The sequence below is a fragment of the Nansenia antarctica genome, assembly GCF_963989245.1.
Source record: "Nansenia antarctica genome assembly, chromosome: 2".
Classification (NCBI taxonomy): Eukaryota; Metazoa; Chordata; class Actinopteri; order Argentiniformes; family Microstomatidae; genus Nansenia; species Nansenia antarctica.
The window spans coordinates 39029900-39045348 of record NC_137675.1 but is presented as its reverse complement, the minus strand read 5'-3'; the positions used below and the strand labels follow the sequence as shown (position 1 = coordinate 39045348).

Sequence of the window (15449 nt, the reverse complement as noted above, 5' to 3'; positions counted from 1 at the left end):
GAAGTTACCAAAATAGATTTTACATGCAAGTCTACGAGAACAGCCTAGTGCAATTTCGAGTAGAGTGAAAGTTGCACTGAAAGGGGCGGGACTTGAAGCTGATTGGAACATACTCCACAGAACACTAGCTGATTGGACTATGATATACTCCACAGAACACTAGCTGATTGGACTATGATATTCAGAAGCAACACTGTCTAGAAGTCATAGAAAAAAAATCTCTCTCTTCTCCCTTTGGTGGGGCATTGTCCAATTGCCCCTAATGAACCAGCCTCCCCTGCCGTCAGGGTGCGCTAATCAGTCAAAACATTTCAGCTTTTGCGTTGCGTTGGATCCGTTAAAACAACCGGAAGTAAACCGGAAGTAGTTTCTTGCCCAGAGCTTTCGCCTCAGATGTAAAATCCTCAATTTTGGCCGCCATTGGCTACAATCTGTAATTTGGCTCTACAAGTGTTAATATGTCATTTTATGAAGTTGTTATATGTTTTCAGGCGAGAAAGTAACCATATATATTCACAAAATGTGTCCAGTTTATCAAAATAACCCGTTTATCCTAGATACTACGGAGGATGTTATCATAGTGTTGTTAGCATAGTGTTTGTGATGCTAACGGCTGCCATCTTTGCTATCTCCTCCGGTCATCAACCCAGGAGAAGAAGATCCTCATCTATCATCTATCATCATCTTTATCATCCTCCTGGGCTTAAACACGACTAGACTAGTGTGATCATGTCATATTACTGTGTCAAGCTGCGTGCACACCAGGTCATTGCGTTGCACGGAAGTCATTCATCTCAATGGGGCAGTTGCGTTGATCCGTTGCGTTGCTCTGCATTGCGTTTCTTGTCCGGCAGGGTGCGGTAATCAGTCAAAATATTTCAGCTTTTGCGTTGCGTTGGATCCGTCAAAACAACCGGAAGTAAACCGGAAGTAGTTTCTTGACCAGAGCTTTCGCCTAGATGTAAAATCCGCCATTGACGAAAGTCTTTAATTTGGCTCTACAAGTGTTAATATGTCATTTTATGAAGTTTTTATATGTTTTCAGGCGAGAAAGTAACCATATATATTCACAAAATGTGTCCAGTTTATCAAAATAACCCGTTTATATATCTGATGTTAACATACTGACTGTGTCCGCGAATGCTATGCTATTGTTATGCTATCGGCGCCATCTTTGCTATCTCCTCCGGACATATATTACCGCTGTGTTGTTGCGTCTGCATCGCACGTTGACGTACTTCAAGCCCATCCCACCAGGTTGCGTTAGAACGGTGGGTCACGGTCCGCGGTGTGCACGGAGCTTAAGTAGAAATGATGCGTTGGTTTAGTAGTATAGTACATGATAGTAGCCTTTAGCTACGGCGCTAGTTGTTGTGCTAGGTGCATTGACTGACTGTGTTCGCGAATGCTATGCTATTGTTGTGCTATCATGTGCTAGTTGATTGTGTGTACTAGTTTTCACTGAATCGCGATTTCTTTCAAAGAAGGTAGCAGGTGTTTATGTCCATGTCAAGGAGAAGGTACGACTTGTATGACAGTAGTGTGATTAGGACATAAGTTAAGGATATTAGTGTAGTTGTACTTTAGCCTGTGGAGACGCGATAGCATTAGCTCCACACGGATTTAACATGAACAGTAGTCATAGACACTTGTAGTAGTAGTAGTAGTAGTAGTAGTAGTTGTTGTTGTTGTATAAGGTGAATAGTGAGTTAACATGTTTATTAGTTGTATCCCTTCCTTGTTGTAAAACGTGTTGTTGTTGAACATGTCTGTGACTGAGATAGACTAGATACTACGGAGGATGTTATCATAGTGTTTGTGATGCTAACGGCCGCCATCTTTGCTATCACAAATTTCTTTTTTTTTTGTTCAAACTTCCCCCTTTGTGTTGTTGCGTCTCCATCGCACGTTGACGTACGTCAAGCCCATCCCACCAGGTTGCGCCAGAACGGTGGGTCACGGTCCCTGGTGTGCACGCAGCGTTAGGGTTAGGGTTAGATGCAGCCAGTGGCGGCTGGTGCCAAAATGTTTGGGTGGGGCACAGCAGTGTGGCGGGGGGGTCTCCTTTCGCGCGCGCGATTGTTTTTTTCGCGTGCAAGTTTTTTTTTCTGTGCACGAGCATAAAACACGCACTGGCGTTACAACCATTGTATAATTTCAACTTTCACCCTTAAAATAACCGTGTGGGCCATGGAGAAGTTACCCTGTCAACTACAGACACTGAGGTGGAAGAGTGACCGGTCTATGGACGTCGGTACGGTCCAATACCCAGTGTCAGACAAGGAGGAAGTCTAGTCAACAAGGCTAGTACAGGCCTCACAGCTACACTCAGGTTAATAAAGGTAGCAGATGAATATGTGTACTGTGTCTGTGTGACATGGCTACATCAATGAGCAGAGATGAATGCTGCAGTCAGTAGTACAGTACTATCTATTTCATAGACACATGATGGATGATGATGGAGAGTGATGGTGGTCAACACATTCAATGATGTATCACAACCAGACCATGTCAGAAACACAACCAGACCATGTCAGAAACACAACCAGACCATGTCTGTATCACAACCAGACCATGTCAGAAACACAACCAGACCATGTCTGTATCACAACCAGACCATGTCAGAAACACAACCAGACCATGTCAGAAACACAACCAGACCATGTCTGTATCACAACCAGACCATGTCTGTATCACAACCAGACCATGTCAGAAACACAACCAGACCATGTCTGTATCACAACCAGACCATGTCTGTATCACAACCAGACCATGTCAGAAACACAACCAGACCATGTCAGAAACACAACCAGACCATGTCAGAAACACAACCAGACCATGTCTGTAACACAACCAGACCATGTCTGTATCACAACCAGACCATGTCAGAAACACAACCAGACCATGTCTGTAACACAACCAGACCATGTCAGAAACACAACCAGACCATGTCTGTAACACAACCAGACCATGTCTGTATCACAACCAGACCATGTCAGAAACACAACCAGACCATGTCAGAAACACAACCAGACCATGTCAGAAACACAACCAGACCATGTCTGTATCACAACCAGACCATGTCAGAAACACAACCAGACCATGTCTGTATCACAACCAGACCATGTCTGTATCACAACCAGACCATGTCAGAAACACAACCAGACCATGTCAGAAACACAACCAGACCATGTCAGAAACACAACCAGACCATGTCAGAAACACAACCAGACCATGTCTGTAACACAACCAGACCATGTCTGTATCACAACCAGACCATGTCAGAAACACAACCAGACCATGTCTGTAACACAACCAGACCATGTCAGAAACACAACCAGACCATGTCTGTAACACAACCAGACCATGTCTGTATCACAACCAGACCATGTCTGTATCACAACCAGATCATGTCAGAAACACAACCAGACCATGTCAGAAACACAACCAGACCATGTCAGAAACACAACCAGACCATGTCTGTATCACAACCAGACCACGTCTGTAACACAACCAGACCATGTCAGAAAAACAACCAGACCATGTCTGAAACACAACCAGACCATGTCAGAAACACAACCAGACCATGTCAGAAACACAACCAGACCATGTCAGAAACACAACCAGACCATGTCTGTATCACAACCAGACCATGTCAGAAACACAACCAGACCATGTCTGTATCACAACCAGACCATGTCTGTATCACAACCAGACCATGTCAGAAACACAACCAGACCATGTCTGTATCACAACCAGACCATGTCTGTATCACAACCAGACCATGTCTGTAACACAACCAGACCATGTCAGAAACACAACCAGACCATGTCTGTAACACAACCAGACCATGTCTGTATCACAACCAGACCATGTCTGTATCACAACCAGACCATGTCTGTAACACAACCAGACCATGTCAGAAACACAACCAGACCATGTCAGAAACACAACCAGACCATGTCTGTAACACAACCAGACCATGTCTGTAACACAAATAACGGCGTTTTGTGACAGAACTTTCACTTTCATTCATGAAATTCACCCCGTCTGTGTTACTGTTTACACAAGTACAATCACAGTGTGACAGTCAGATGGAGCATTCTGTAACAACAACAGCAAGGTAATGCATCAGCTGAGTTAAAGAAAACCAACTCTTACCTTTGATGACAGAACATGAGCCGTGTTACCCGTACCTCCGCCTTGCCCCGCGCATATTGCTATGAATAGTTCGAAGATAGGTGCTTGCACGTTAGGTGCGAGGCTGCTTGGTTAACCCATTAGCGGGAACATTATTAGTTGCACAAAATAGGCTGATTTAATTGACCATGAACATCAGAGACAGACATTACGAATGTTCATTTAAAATACTCCGGAAGCCCGAAGTCCGGAAAACCGGAAGTCGGAAGTCCTCAGCAAAATGCATTGTCTGCAATACAACCGGAGATTCAGGGACGCACATTTGTGCGCCCTGGCCAAGAAATAGAGACAGCCAATTGGAGCGCTGCTACAGCTCACGTGTAAGCGAAAAGTATTCGTCCTGGCATAGACTTTGCAATGACCGGCGCTGTCATGCCAAAACCTGCCGCTGCCAAAAGCTGCCGGCCTAACGCGTCACGACCAGCTGGCACGCGCACGTGTCACGACCAGCTGGCGACTGTGACGCGTCAGTCTAGTGTTTTTGAAACCTCCGTTTTGACAGCGATTAGCGAAAAGCTGTAATTTGCCTCTACAAGTGTTAATATGTCATTTTATGAAGTTTTAATATGTTTTCAGGCGAGAAAGTAACCATATATATTCACAAAATGTATCCGGTTTATCAAAATAACCCGTTTATATAAAGAAAGAAACGGAGGTCTGATCAGCAGATCATTTCTCATAAAGTTGCAAACGCAACTTGAGCCCTGGACTAAGCATCCTAAAACAATGCACAGCAATTCAACAACAAAAAAAAATGCGCGTTTCGTTCAAGATCCATTAGAGTAGGACATGTACAGTTATGATAAGTACAGTCATATGTAACTTAGTAGTTGATATTGTAATAAAACGTGCCAATGTCAGACGATGAACAAACACACCACGAGTCCACACTGATTCAGAAAACGGAATAAACTTTATATATATATATATACACAACACTTTGAAAATTCATAGGGGGGAATTCATCAGGGGAATAACGTTTGCAAAAGAACTGTACAGGTTACAATCAGGTATATAATAATAGTTAGGGAGTAACATATCATTCACAAATTCAACAATAATAGAACCAGTACATACGTATGTTACACAGTCAACTGTTAAGTGGGACAATGACAAGCTGGTCTGTGTCCAGAGGGGAGAGAAGAAGAACAAAGGATGGAAGCATTGGATTGAAGGAGGAGAATTATACTTGGTGATTGATTGATTGAAAACCTTTATTGTCCCCAATGGGGAAATTTTGTTGTCAAACAGCTCAGTTAGGGCAGAAAACATTCAATACAGGAAACAGAAAACATTCAATAAAATACATAAAACAGTGCAGGCTCAATAAGTAAAAAGTTCAAAAAAACTAAAACAGCTAAACAACTAGACAACTAGACAACTAGACAGCTAGACAACTAGACAACTAGACAACTAGACAACTAGACAGCTAGACAGCTAGACACCAAGACAGCTAGACACCAAGACACCAAGACAGCTAGACAGCTAGACAGCTAGACAGCTAGACAGCTAGACAGCTAGACAGCTAGACAACTAGACAGCTAGACAGCTAGACAACTAGACAGCTAGACAGCTAGACACCAAGACAGCTAGACAGCTAGACACCAAGACACCAAGACAGCTAGACACCAAGACAGCTAGACAGCTAGACAGCTAAACAGCTAGACAACTAGACAGCTAAACACCAAGACAGCTAGACAGCTAAACAGCTAGACAGCTAGACAGCTAGACAGCTAGACAGCTAGACAGCTAAACAGCTAGACAGCTAGACAGCTAGACAACTAGACAACTAGACAACTAGACAGCTAGACAGCTAGACAGCTAAACAGCTAGACAGCTAGACAGCTAGACACCAAGACAGCTAGACAGCTAGACAGCTAGACAGCTAAACAGCTAGACAGCTAGACAACTAGACAGCTAAACACCCAGACAGCTAGACACCAAGACACCAAGACAGCTAGACAGCTAGACAGCTAGACAGCTAGACAACTAGACAGCTAAACACCAAGACAGCTAGACACCAAGACACCAAGACAGCTAGACAGCTAGACAGCTAGACAGCTAAACAGCTAGACAGCTAAACAGCTAGACAGCTAGACAGCTAGACAGCTAGACAGCTAGACAGCTAAACAGCTAAACACCAAGACAGCTAGACAGCTAGACAGCTAGACAGCTAAACAGCTAGACAGCTAGACAGCTAAACAGCTAGACAGCTAGACAGCTAAACACCAAGACACCAAGACAGCTAGACAGCTAAACAGCTAGACAGCTAGACAGCTAAACACCAAGACAGCTAGACAGCTAGACAGCTAGACAGCTAAACAGCTAGACAGCTAAACAGCTAGACAGCTAGACAGCTAGACAGCTAGACAGCTAAACAGCTAAACACCAAGACAGCTAGACAGCTAGACAGCTAGACAGCTAAACAGCTAGACAGCTAAACAGCTAGACAGCTAGACAGCTAGACAGCTAAACAGCTAAACACCAAGACAGCTAGACAGCTAGACAGCTAGACAGCTAAACAGCTAGACAGCTAAACAGCTAGACAGCTAGACAGCTAGACAGCTAAACAGCTAAACACCAAGACAGCTAGACAGCTAGACAGCTAAACAGCTAGACAGCTAAACAGCTAAACAGCTAAACAGCTAAACAACTAGACAACTAGACAACTAGACAGCTAAACAGCTAAACACCAAGACAGCTAGACAGCTAAACAGCTAAACAGCTAAACAGCTAAACAACTAGACAACTAGACAACTAGACAACTAGACAACTAGACAACTAGACAGCTAGACAGCTAGACAACTAGACAGCTACTATACATATCTACTATACATAGTTACACACAACACAACACAACACACTGGACCCAAACACACAACACAACACACTGGACCCAAACACACAACACAACACACTGGACCCAAACACACAACACAACACACTGGACCCAAACACACAACACTAGTCTCTAGGTTGAGTCTCTAGGTTGAGTCTAGTTGTTTAGCTGTCTTGGTGTCTAGCTGTCTAGCTGTCTAGTTGTCTAGCTGTCTAGCTGTCTAGCTGTCTTGGTGTCTAGCTGTCTAGTTGTCTAGCTGTCTAGCTGTCTAGTTGTTTAGCTGTGTAGCTGTCTAGCTGTCTTGGTGTTTAGCTGTCTAGTTGTCTAGCTGTTTAGCTGTCTAGCTGTCTAGCTGTCTAGCTGTCTAGTTGTCTAGTTGTCTAGCTGTCTAGCTGTCTTTGTGTCTTGGTGTCTAGCTGTCTAGTTGTCTAGTTGTCTAGCTGTCTAGCTGTCTAGCTGTCTTGGTGTCTAGCTAACTAGCTGTCTAGTTGTCTAGCTGTTTAGCTGTCTAGCTGTCTAGCTGTCTAGCTGTCTAGTTGTCTAGTTGTCTAGCTGTCTAGCTGTCTAGCTGTCTTTGTGTCTTGGTGTCTAGCTGTCTAGTTGTCTAGTTGTCTAGCTGTCTAGCTGTCTAGTTGTCTAGCTGTCTAGGTGTCTTGGTGTCTAGCTGTCTAGTTGTCTAGCTCTCTAGTTGTCTAGTTGTCTAGTTGTCTAGCTGTCTAGTTGTCTAGTTGTCTAGCTGTCTAGCTGTCTAGTTGTCTAGCTGTCTAGCTGTCTAGCTGTCTTGGTGTCTTGGTGTCTAGCTGTCTAGTTGTCTAGCTGTCTAGTTGTCTAGTTGTCTAGTTGTCTAGCTGTCTAGCTGTCTAGTTGTCTAGTTGTCTAGTTGTTTAGCTGTTTAGCTCACCAAGTATAATTCTCCTCCTTCAATCCAATGCTTCCATCCTTTGTTCTTCTTCTCTCCCCTCTGGACACAGACCAGCTTGTCATTGTCCCACTTAACAGTTGACTGTGTAACATGTACTGGTTCTATTATTGTTGAATTTGTGAATGATATGTTACTCCCTAACTATTATTATATACCTGATTGTAACCTGTACAGTTCTTTTGCAATCGTTATTCCCCTGATGAATTCCCCCCTATGAATTTTCAAAGTGTTGTGTATATATATATAAAGTTTATTCCGTTTTCTGAATCAGTGTGGACTCGTGGTGTGTTTGTTCATCGTCTGACATTGGCACGTTTTATTACAATATCAACTACTAAGTTACATATGACTGTACTTATCATAACTGTACATGTCCTACTCTAATGGATCTTGAACGAAACGCGCATTTTTTTTTAATTCAGTTGAATTGCTGTGCATTGTTTTAGGATGCTTAGTCCAGGGCTCAAGTTGCGTTTGCAACTTTATGAGAAATGATCTGCTGATCAGACCTCCGTTTCTTTCTTTATATAAACGGGTTATTTTGATAAACCGGATACATTTTGTGAATATATATGGTTACTTTCTCGCCTGAAAACATATTAAAACTTCATAAAATGACATATTAGGATGCTTAGTCCAGGGCTCAAGTTGCGTTTGCAACTTTATGAGAAATGATCTGCTGATCAGACCTCCGTTTCTTTCTTTATATAAACGGGTTATTTTGATAAACCGGATACATTTTGTGAATATATATGGTTACTTTCTCGCCTGAAAACATATTAAAACTTTATAAAATGACATACACTTGTAGAGGCAAATTACAGCTTTTCGCTAATCGCTGTCAAAACGGAGGTTTCAAAAACACTAGACTGACGTGTCACAGTCGCCAGCTGGTCGTGACACGTGCGCGTGCCAGCTGGTCGTGACGCGTGCGCGTGCCAGCTGGTCGTGACACGTTAGGCCGGCAGCTTTTGGCAGCGGCAGGTTTTGGCATGACAGCGCACCGCGTTCTCCCCCTATGTATTTTAACAGTGAGTTTTACACACACTCACACACACACACACACACACACACACAGATAAACATGTTTATTGTATTGGAGGATTTTTAATGAATGCTGATAGGCGCCGACAGAATATCAGCCGCATTTTGTGAATAAACAATGTTTATTTAAAAAAAAAAACTTTTACAAATCGCAACTAGGAAGTGAAGGTGGGGGCGGCGCCCCAGCGCCCTCTATCGGCCAGCCGCCACTGGATGCAGCATGGAGTCATATGTGGATGTGGTGTGTTTGGGTTTGGGTTAAGGCCCTTGCACACCAATGCGTTTTTTACGTCCGTTAAAAAAATAAATTAGAACTCATGTTGTGTCAACCATGCTTGCACACCAATCCGTAATAATTCGTCCGTCAAAAAAAAAAAACGCAACAGGTTCGATTTTCTGCGTTTTTCGCGTCCGTCAAAAGCCTTTTGAGAGTTGTTATTGACCACTCCGCCATGATATAGACTGGGACACATCGTCAAATTAAGGCCCTTGCACACCAATGCGTTTTTTACGTCCGTTAAAAAAATAAATTAGAACTCATGTTGTGTCAACCACGCTTGCACACCAATCCGTAATATTCATCCGTCCCAAAAAAAAAACGCAACAGGTTCGATTTTCTGCGTTTTTCGCGTCCGTCAAAAGCCTTTTGAGAGTTGTTATTGACCACTCCGCCATGTATAGACTGGGACACATCGTCAAATTAGAAATGCAGGACAGTTGGATTAATGTTTACAGAAGTACATGTCTCAAGTATTATCTTGGCGGTTAGTCGAGTGAAAGAAAAACAACATACAGATGATAATTCACACAATATAATACCACGGAAGCGTACGGCACTAAACAATAACATTCATTTGGGCAGCATCATACTCAAACTCAGGCAGAAGGGCAGGGTCCGGCCAGGTTCACACACTGTCACAGACTGCCAGTGCATCATACAGGTACATCATTCAGCATGGTTATAGCGGTTTCTTTTTCTATTCTTCTATTCTATTCTACTTCTGCTGTCTGCGTCTCCCTGGGTATTCCAGTATTTAGCAGTTTTTAGACTGTGGTTAGGTTGGAATTTCTCAATCCCATCTGGCAACCCTGAGCGGAGAGTCGACACATGGTATGATTACAGATATCACACTGCAGGAGATGCACACCACGCTTTGTTAAAAGAAATACAGATTTATTGTACTTTTCTACTGATAATACATTCTATGTGGTCTACCATTTGGTTTTAGTTATATTGTTCTCAGTTGTTTGTACCTTTTGCTAAATCAAGCATTTAGAATGTAGAGTGCATATTGCGAAAGTTCGCAACGTAAAAAAACGCAACGGACTCCGCAACGGACCGGTGTGCAAGGTCTCGGTGCGTAACGTTTTTTTCGGATGACGGATTAAAAAATACGCATGCGAAAACGCACGCATTGGTGTGCAAAGACCTTACACTGACAGATTAATGTTTACAGAAGTACATGTCTCAAGTATTATCTCGGCGGTTAGTCGAGTGAAAGAAAACAACATACAGATGATAATTCACACAATATAATACCACGACAGCACTAAACAATAACATTCGGGCAGCATCACTAAACAATAACATTCATTTGGGCAGCATCACTAAACAATAACATTCATTTGGGCAGCATCACTAAACAATAACATTCATTTGGGCAGCATCACTAAACAATAACATTCATTTGGGCAGCATCACTAAACAATAACATTCATTTGGGCATTTATTAGCAGGTGAAACTCCCCTTGCTGCCGACGAGTTCTGAGGATGGGGTGGATCCAATATTTCTGTGGTAACCCTAACTAATGAATAATGGGAATGCCATCCAGGATTCAAGTTAACCATTTATTGTCGAACAGGTGGTAACAACGTGGTACTCCGGGCACTTCCTAGCTTACTCTGGGACCCCGGCTATATAACAGGTAACTCCAGCCCAACACCTCTGGGGTTCCCCTACTGGCGTGGGGTGGTACTACAGGTAGCCTAACCAGGATATCACATCTTCCTTTTCCTTTTCCTATTTTCAAGAAGTGAGAGGAGCACAAAATCATCCTCACTGCTTGAAGACTCCATGTTGCGTATTGCGAAAGGGTTAGGAGAGGAGAGGAGAGTAACGCAACGTAAAAAACGCAACGGACTCCGCAACGGACCGGTGTGCAAGGTCTCTGTGCGTAACGTTTTTTTCGGATGACGGATTAAAAAATACGCATGCGTAAACGCACGCATTGGTGTGCAAAGACCTATAGGGTTAGGGTTAGATGCAGCATGGAGTCATATGAGGATGTGGTGTGTTTGGATTATATGAGTTCATCACGTCCTCTACCGATGTGAACACTCAGGGGAGGGGGGGTACCATTTACATTCACACACACACACACACACACACACACACACACACACACACACACACACACACACACACACACTAATACTAATACTACTACTAACAACAACAACAACAACAACAAAAACAACAACAATTATTAAATAAACTATTCTGTCATGTACTGGCCTGATAATGAAGCGTTGTTCTTTTATATTTGAGGGTTAGGGTTAGGGTTATTTGTTTGACTGATTTGTAGCGTGAAAGGTATAAGTGTTTGGCTAATCCATGGGAGGGTAGTTCATTTGGGGGTTATTTTATTTGTTTAATTTGTGATTGGTTAAAAGTATGCATGACGAGAGTGATTGGTTTAGATAGAAATGGGGGTGGGCTTAATGAGTGTGATCTGGGTGACAGGGGAAACGGGAGATCAGTTGTACAGAGAGATGGGAGTTGGTAAGTTGAGCTCGGAATGATTGTGTAGTTTGTTAAATCTTTTCTGTTAGTTCGTTCACTGTTAATTATTACATGTACTAATAGATCAATGTGTTTTATTAGTTTTACAATCTGTTTAATAGAGGAAGAAGGAAATCAAATCGAATTGTGTCAAGTCTCATCATTTCACCCGTACTGCCGGAGCAAGCAGAAGATTCACCATTCAGCTAACTAGAGGGAGAGCTGAATAATTGTAAAACACCCGCTGATGACCGCAGGAGGACGGACCGTCAGTTAGCTAAGAAAAACAAGCACGGTTGGACGCAACAGGAGCTCCGGGAGGACAAGGATCCATTCACCGGAGATAAGAGCAAGCTAAAGTCTGGTCAGGTTAGTGACGCAGCCGCCAGCCGGCAACGGAGCCGCGGCGCCCGCAACTGTAGCTAACTAGCCACTTGCTAGACAGCGTAGCATTAGCCAACTAAGCTAGCGTTAGCCCTGGTGTCGCAATAGCGCAGCAGGCACGCGGTAGAGCTTATAGCACTCAAAGCTACAGCTAACTAGGCCGGCAACGGAGCCGTGGCGCCCGCAACTGTAGCTAACTAGCCACTTGCTAGACACCGTAGCATTAGCCAACTAAGCTAGCATTAGCCCTGTTGTCGCAATAGCGCAGCAGGCACGCGGTAGAGCTTATAGCACTCAAAGCTACAGCTAGCTAGGCAGGCAAGGAGTGGAATAATCCACGGCTAGCTTCAACTGGTTAACCCAACTGCAAGAATCCACAGCCAGCTAGGCTAACCTACAAGACCCACCAAGAAAGGAATTGCAAGCTAATTGCAGCTACCCAGAGAGCTACCCACACCCAGCACTCTTCTCTGTGACTCTATTGACTGTTTGCATTAAAATAGGTTTGTGTGTACCTGGGTATTAAGTCGTCGGGGGGAGGAAAATCCTCTCCCACTTTATTATTTTATTTTTAGCAGTATCCCTGGGATGACCCCACGGTGAACCTGGTTCCGCTGCCGAAGACTAGTTAAGGAAGTGCAGGGACCAGCGCAAATCAGCTCAGGGAGTCAGAGAGGGCTGAAGATATAAGATAGAAAGACGAAACAGGTACACACAAGTTATTTCTGAGTCATAGGCAGAATGGAGGCACTGAAGATCGAAAGGGAAAAGTTGGCAGTCACTTTTGAGAGAGGATATCGGCATATCATCAGGTCAGTGGCATTGATGGGCGAAGATGACATGAAACGCGAGTGGATAGCGCTCCTGTCAAACGCGAAAGACCTAAACTCTGCAGACGACAATTATGAGGAAAGTTTGCAGGCCAAAGCAAGTCAGGAACCTGAGACAAGTAACAGTCAGCTTCTTCAAGACATCACCAATGCCGCTGAGGAGAGAGCTCAGAAGGTTGAACAGGTCGGTCACGTCTTAAAGGCCAACATGTGGACGAGGTTCGCGGGAATCGAACTTTCATCCACAATTAGACGAGCAGAACGGAGTCACGAAGGCGCGAAGAGGATCAGTCTAGAAGAGGCAACCCACGACGTTTGTAAAGAACGAAGCACACTCACAGAGAACCTCATCATCAAAGCGCGAAGTCTGCTATCAAGCTGGGGGGAGTGGATCCCTGTAGTTGAGGCGTGCAACACGAGAAAGTCACTAGAGGAGCTGGAGGACAAAAGGGATGAACTTTGGGAAAAATATGTGACTGAATTTGGAAGAATTGAGAAGGAGAATACTGACAAAATGGCCGACAAGGCCGCCGCAGCAAAGCAAATGGCCACCGACGCTCTCGCTGAAGATGAGAGGAAAAGGGCCGACACTCTCGCCGAAGATGAGAGGAAAAGGGCCGACGCTCTCGCCGAAGATGAGAGGAAAAGGGCCGATGCTCTCGCCGAAGATGAGAGGAAAAGGGCCGACGTTCTCGCCGAAGAAGAGGCCAAAGATCGAGCGACAAATAGAGAAAATAAAGAAGCTATTGCCAAGCTGGAAAGGAAAGCCGCTGAGGAAGAGGCCAAAGATCGAGCGACAAATAGAGAAAATAAAGAAGCTATTGCCAAGCTGGAAAGGAAAGCCGCTGAGGCAAGACTGAAGTCAGCTGATAGCGTGGCCGAGTTTGAGAAGGAGACAGCAAAAGTGAAATTGGAGGCCGAAGAAGAGATCGCTGAGGCAAGGCAGAAGGCGGCCGTGATTGAGTTGAAGGCAGCAGAAATAGCCGCTCAAGAGCGCGCCAAACTACTGGAGGCTCAGCGGGAAGCATGGGAACAAGCCCGGGAGGCAGGGCTGGAGAGCGCCACATATGGACGCAACCGCACTGGAGCCATCTCCAAGATCAAACTCCCTCCAACAAGGCTGCCCGTGTTCAGCGGGTGTATGAGAGATTTTCATCGCTGGCGGAAAGATTGGGAAAGCCTGCAGCAGCAGGGAGACCCATCGGGGTCACCAGAGGTGAAGAAACTCCACCTCCTCGAGAGCATAGACCGAAGGGTTTTCGAGGAGCTCAAACTCTCGAGCTACCGCTCAGCGGAGGACGTATTCAAAGCCTTGGAGAATCGGTTTGGAGACAAGGCAACCATCGCGCTGCAAATTATTGAGGAATTGGAAAGAATGCCAGCGGTAAAAGGAAACCAGCCGAGGAAAGCAATCGACCTTATTCAGGCAGTGGAAAGAGCCCTCATGGACCTGACTGACTTAGGAGAAGTGGGCGCTATGAAGAACCCACTTGTAATTAAGGCCATCGAGAGCAAACTGCCAGATCGCGTGCAGGAAGGCTGGATTACCTTTGTAACCAAACCCAAAAACCAAGTCGCCCCAGACAAGCGGTTTGATGCTCTTCTTCTGTTTCTGAAAAGGCAGGAAGTAATCCTTGAGGGGATGGCGCGAATCCGAGGCTCCACGGAGACCTCTGGGGGAACACCGGAGAGGCCAGTCAGATGGGAGAAGAGGGCATTCACGAGGGCCACGGAGAGAGACTCACCGGTAGATGAAGAAGAGGAGGAACATCGAGGTGAAACCAGAGTCACGGGCAGGAACTCGGAAAGAAGAGAAGAGTGTGACATCTGTGGAAGCGATCAGCACGGTGGCAAAATATTCTTCTGCCAAAAGTTCAAGAGTGTCAGTCTGGCAGAGAAACGAGCCATAGCAAGGCAAAGCAAAGCCTGTCAGAAATGTTTGGGCATGCACGGCGCCGACGGAGAGTGTAGTAACCGGTACCTGTGCAGAATGACTGGACATAATGAAGGAGGGGCGAGTCATCACTACCTTCTGTGTCCCAAGTGGAGTGAGGGGAAGAAGACAGGGCCAGGGTTCTCTGACAAGCAACGGGAATTCCTGGACTCTTTGGGACTCAACCCTGAACAGGAAAGGAGGGCGAAGGACACATTCACCAGTAAGGCTTCGATGACGCTAAGCACGGGCGCAGAAGGCGGGGGTCTCTTCGCGGAGAATGGGCCAGAGGAACATCCAGTACTAATGATGACATTGATAGTCAAAACAGAAGCAGGAAATGCCCTGGGAACCCTCATAGACCTCGCCTCCGACACAAATTATATCACCAACCGGGCCGCCGATCGGCTCCAACTGGAGCGGAGGCAAGTAACACTGACTGTGCAGGGGGTCGGTGGAATGAAGGTCAGGGTCAAGACTAACAAATACCTGCTAAAGGTCAGGGCGTGGAGCA

General features: G+C 44.9%; 1 protein-coding gene across 2 annotated transcripts in view; it reads right to left on the bottom strand.

The window, feature by feature from the left end:
• rbfox1 (RNA binding fox-1 homolog 1) overlaps positions 1 to 15449 on the bottom strand; it is a gene marked incomplete at both ends in the record, with an annotated part of 526479 nt that overhangs the window by 359970 nt on the left and 151060 nt on the right. The gene's annotated exons all lie outside the window — the stretch shown is intronic.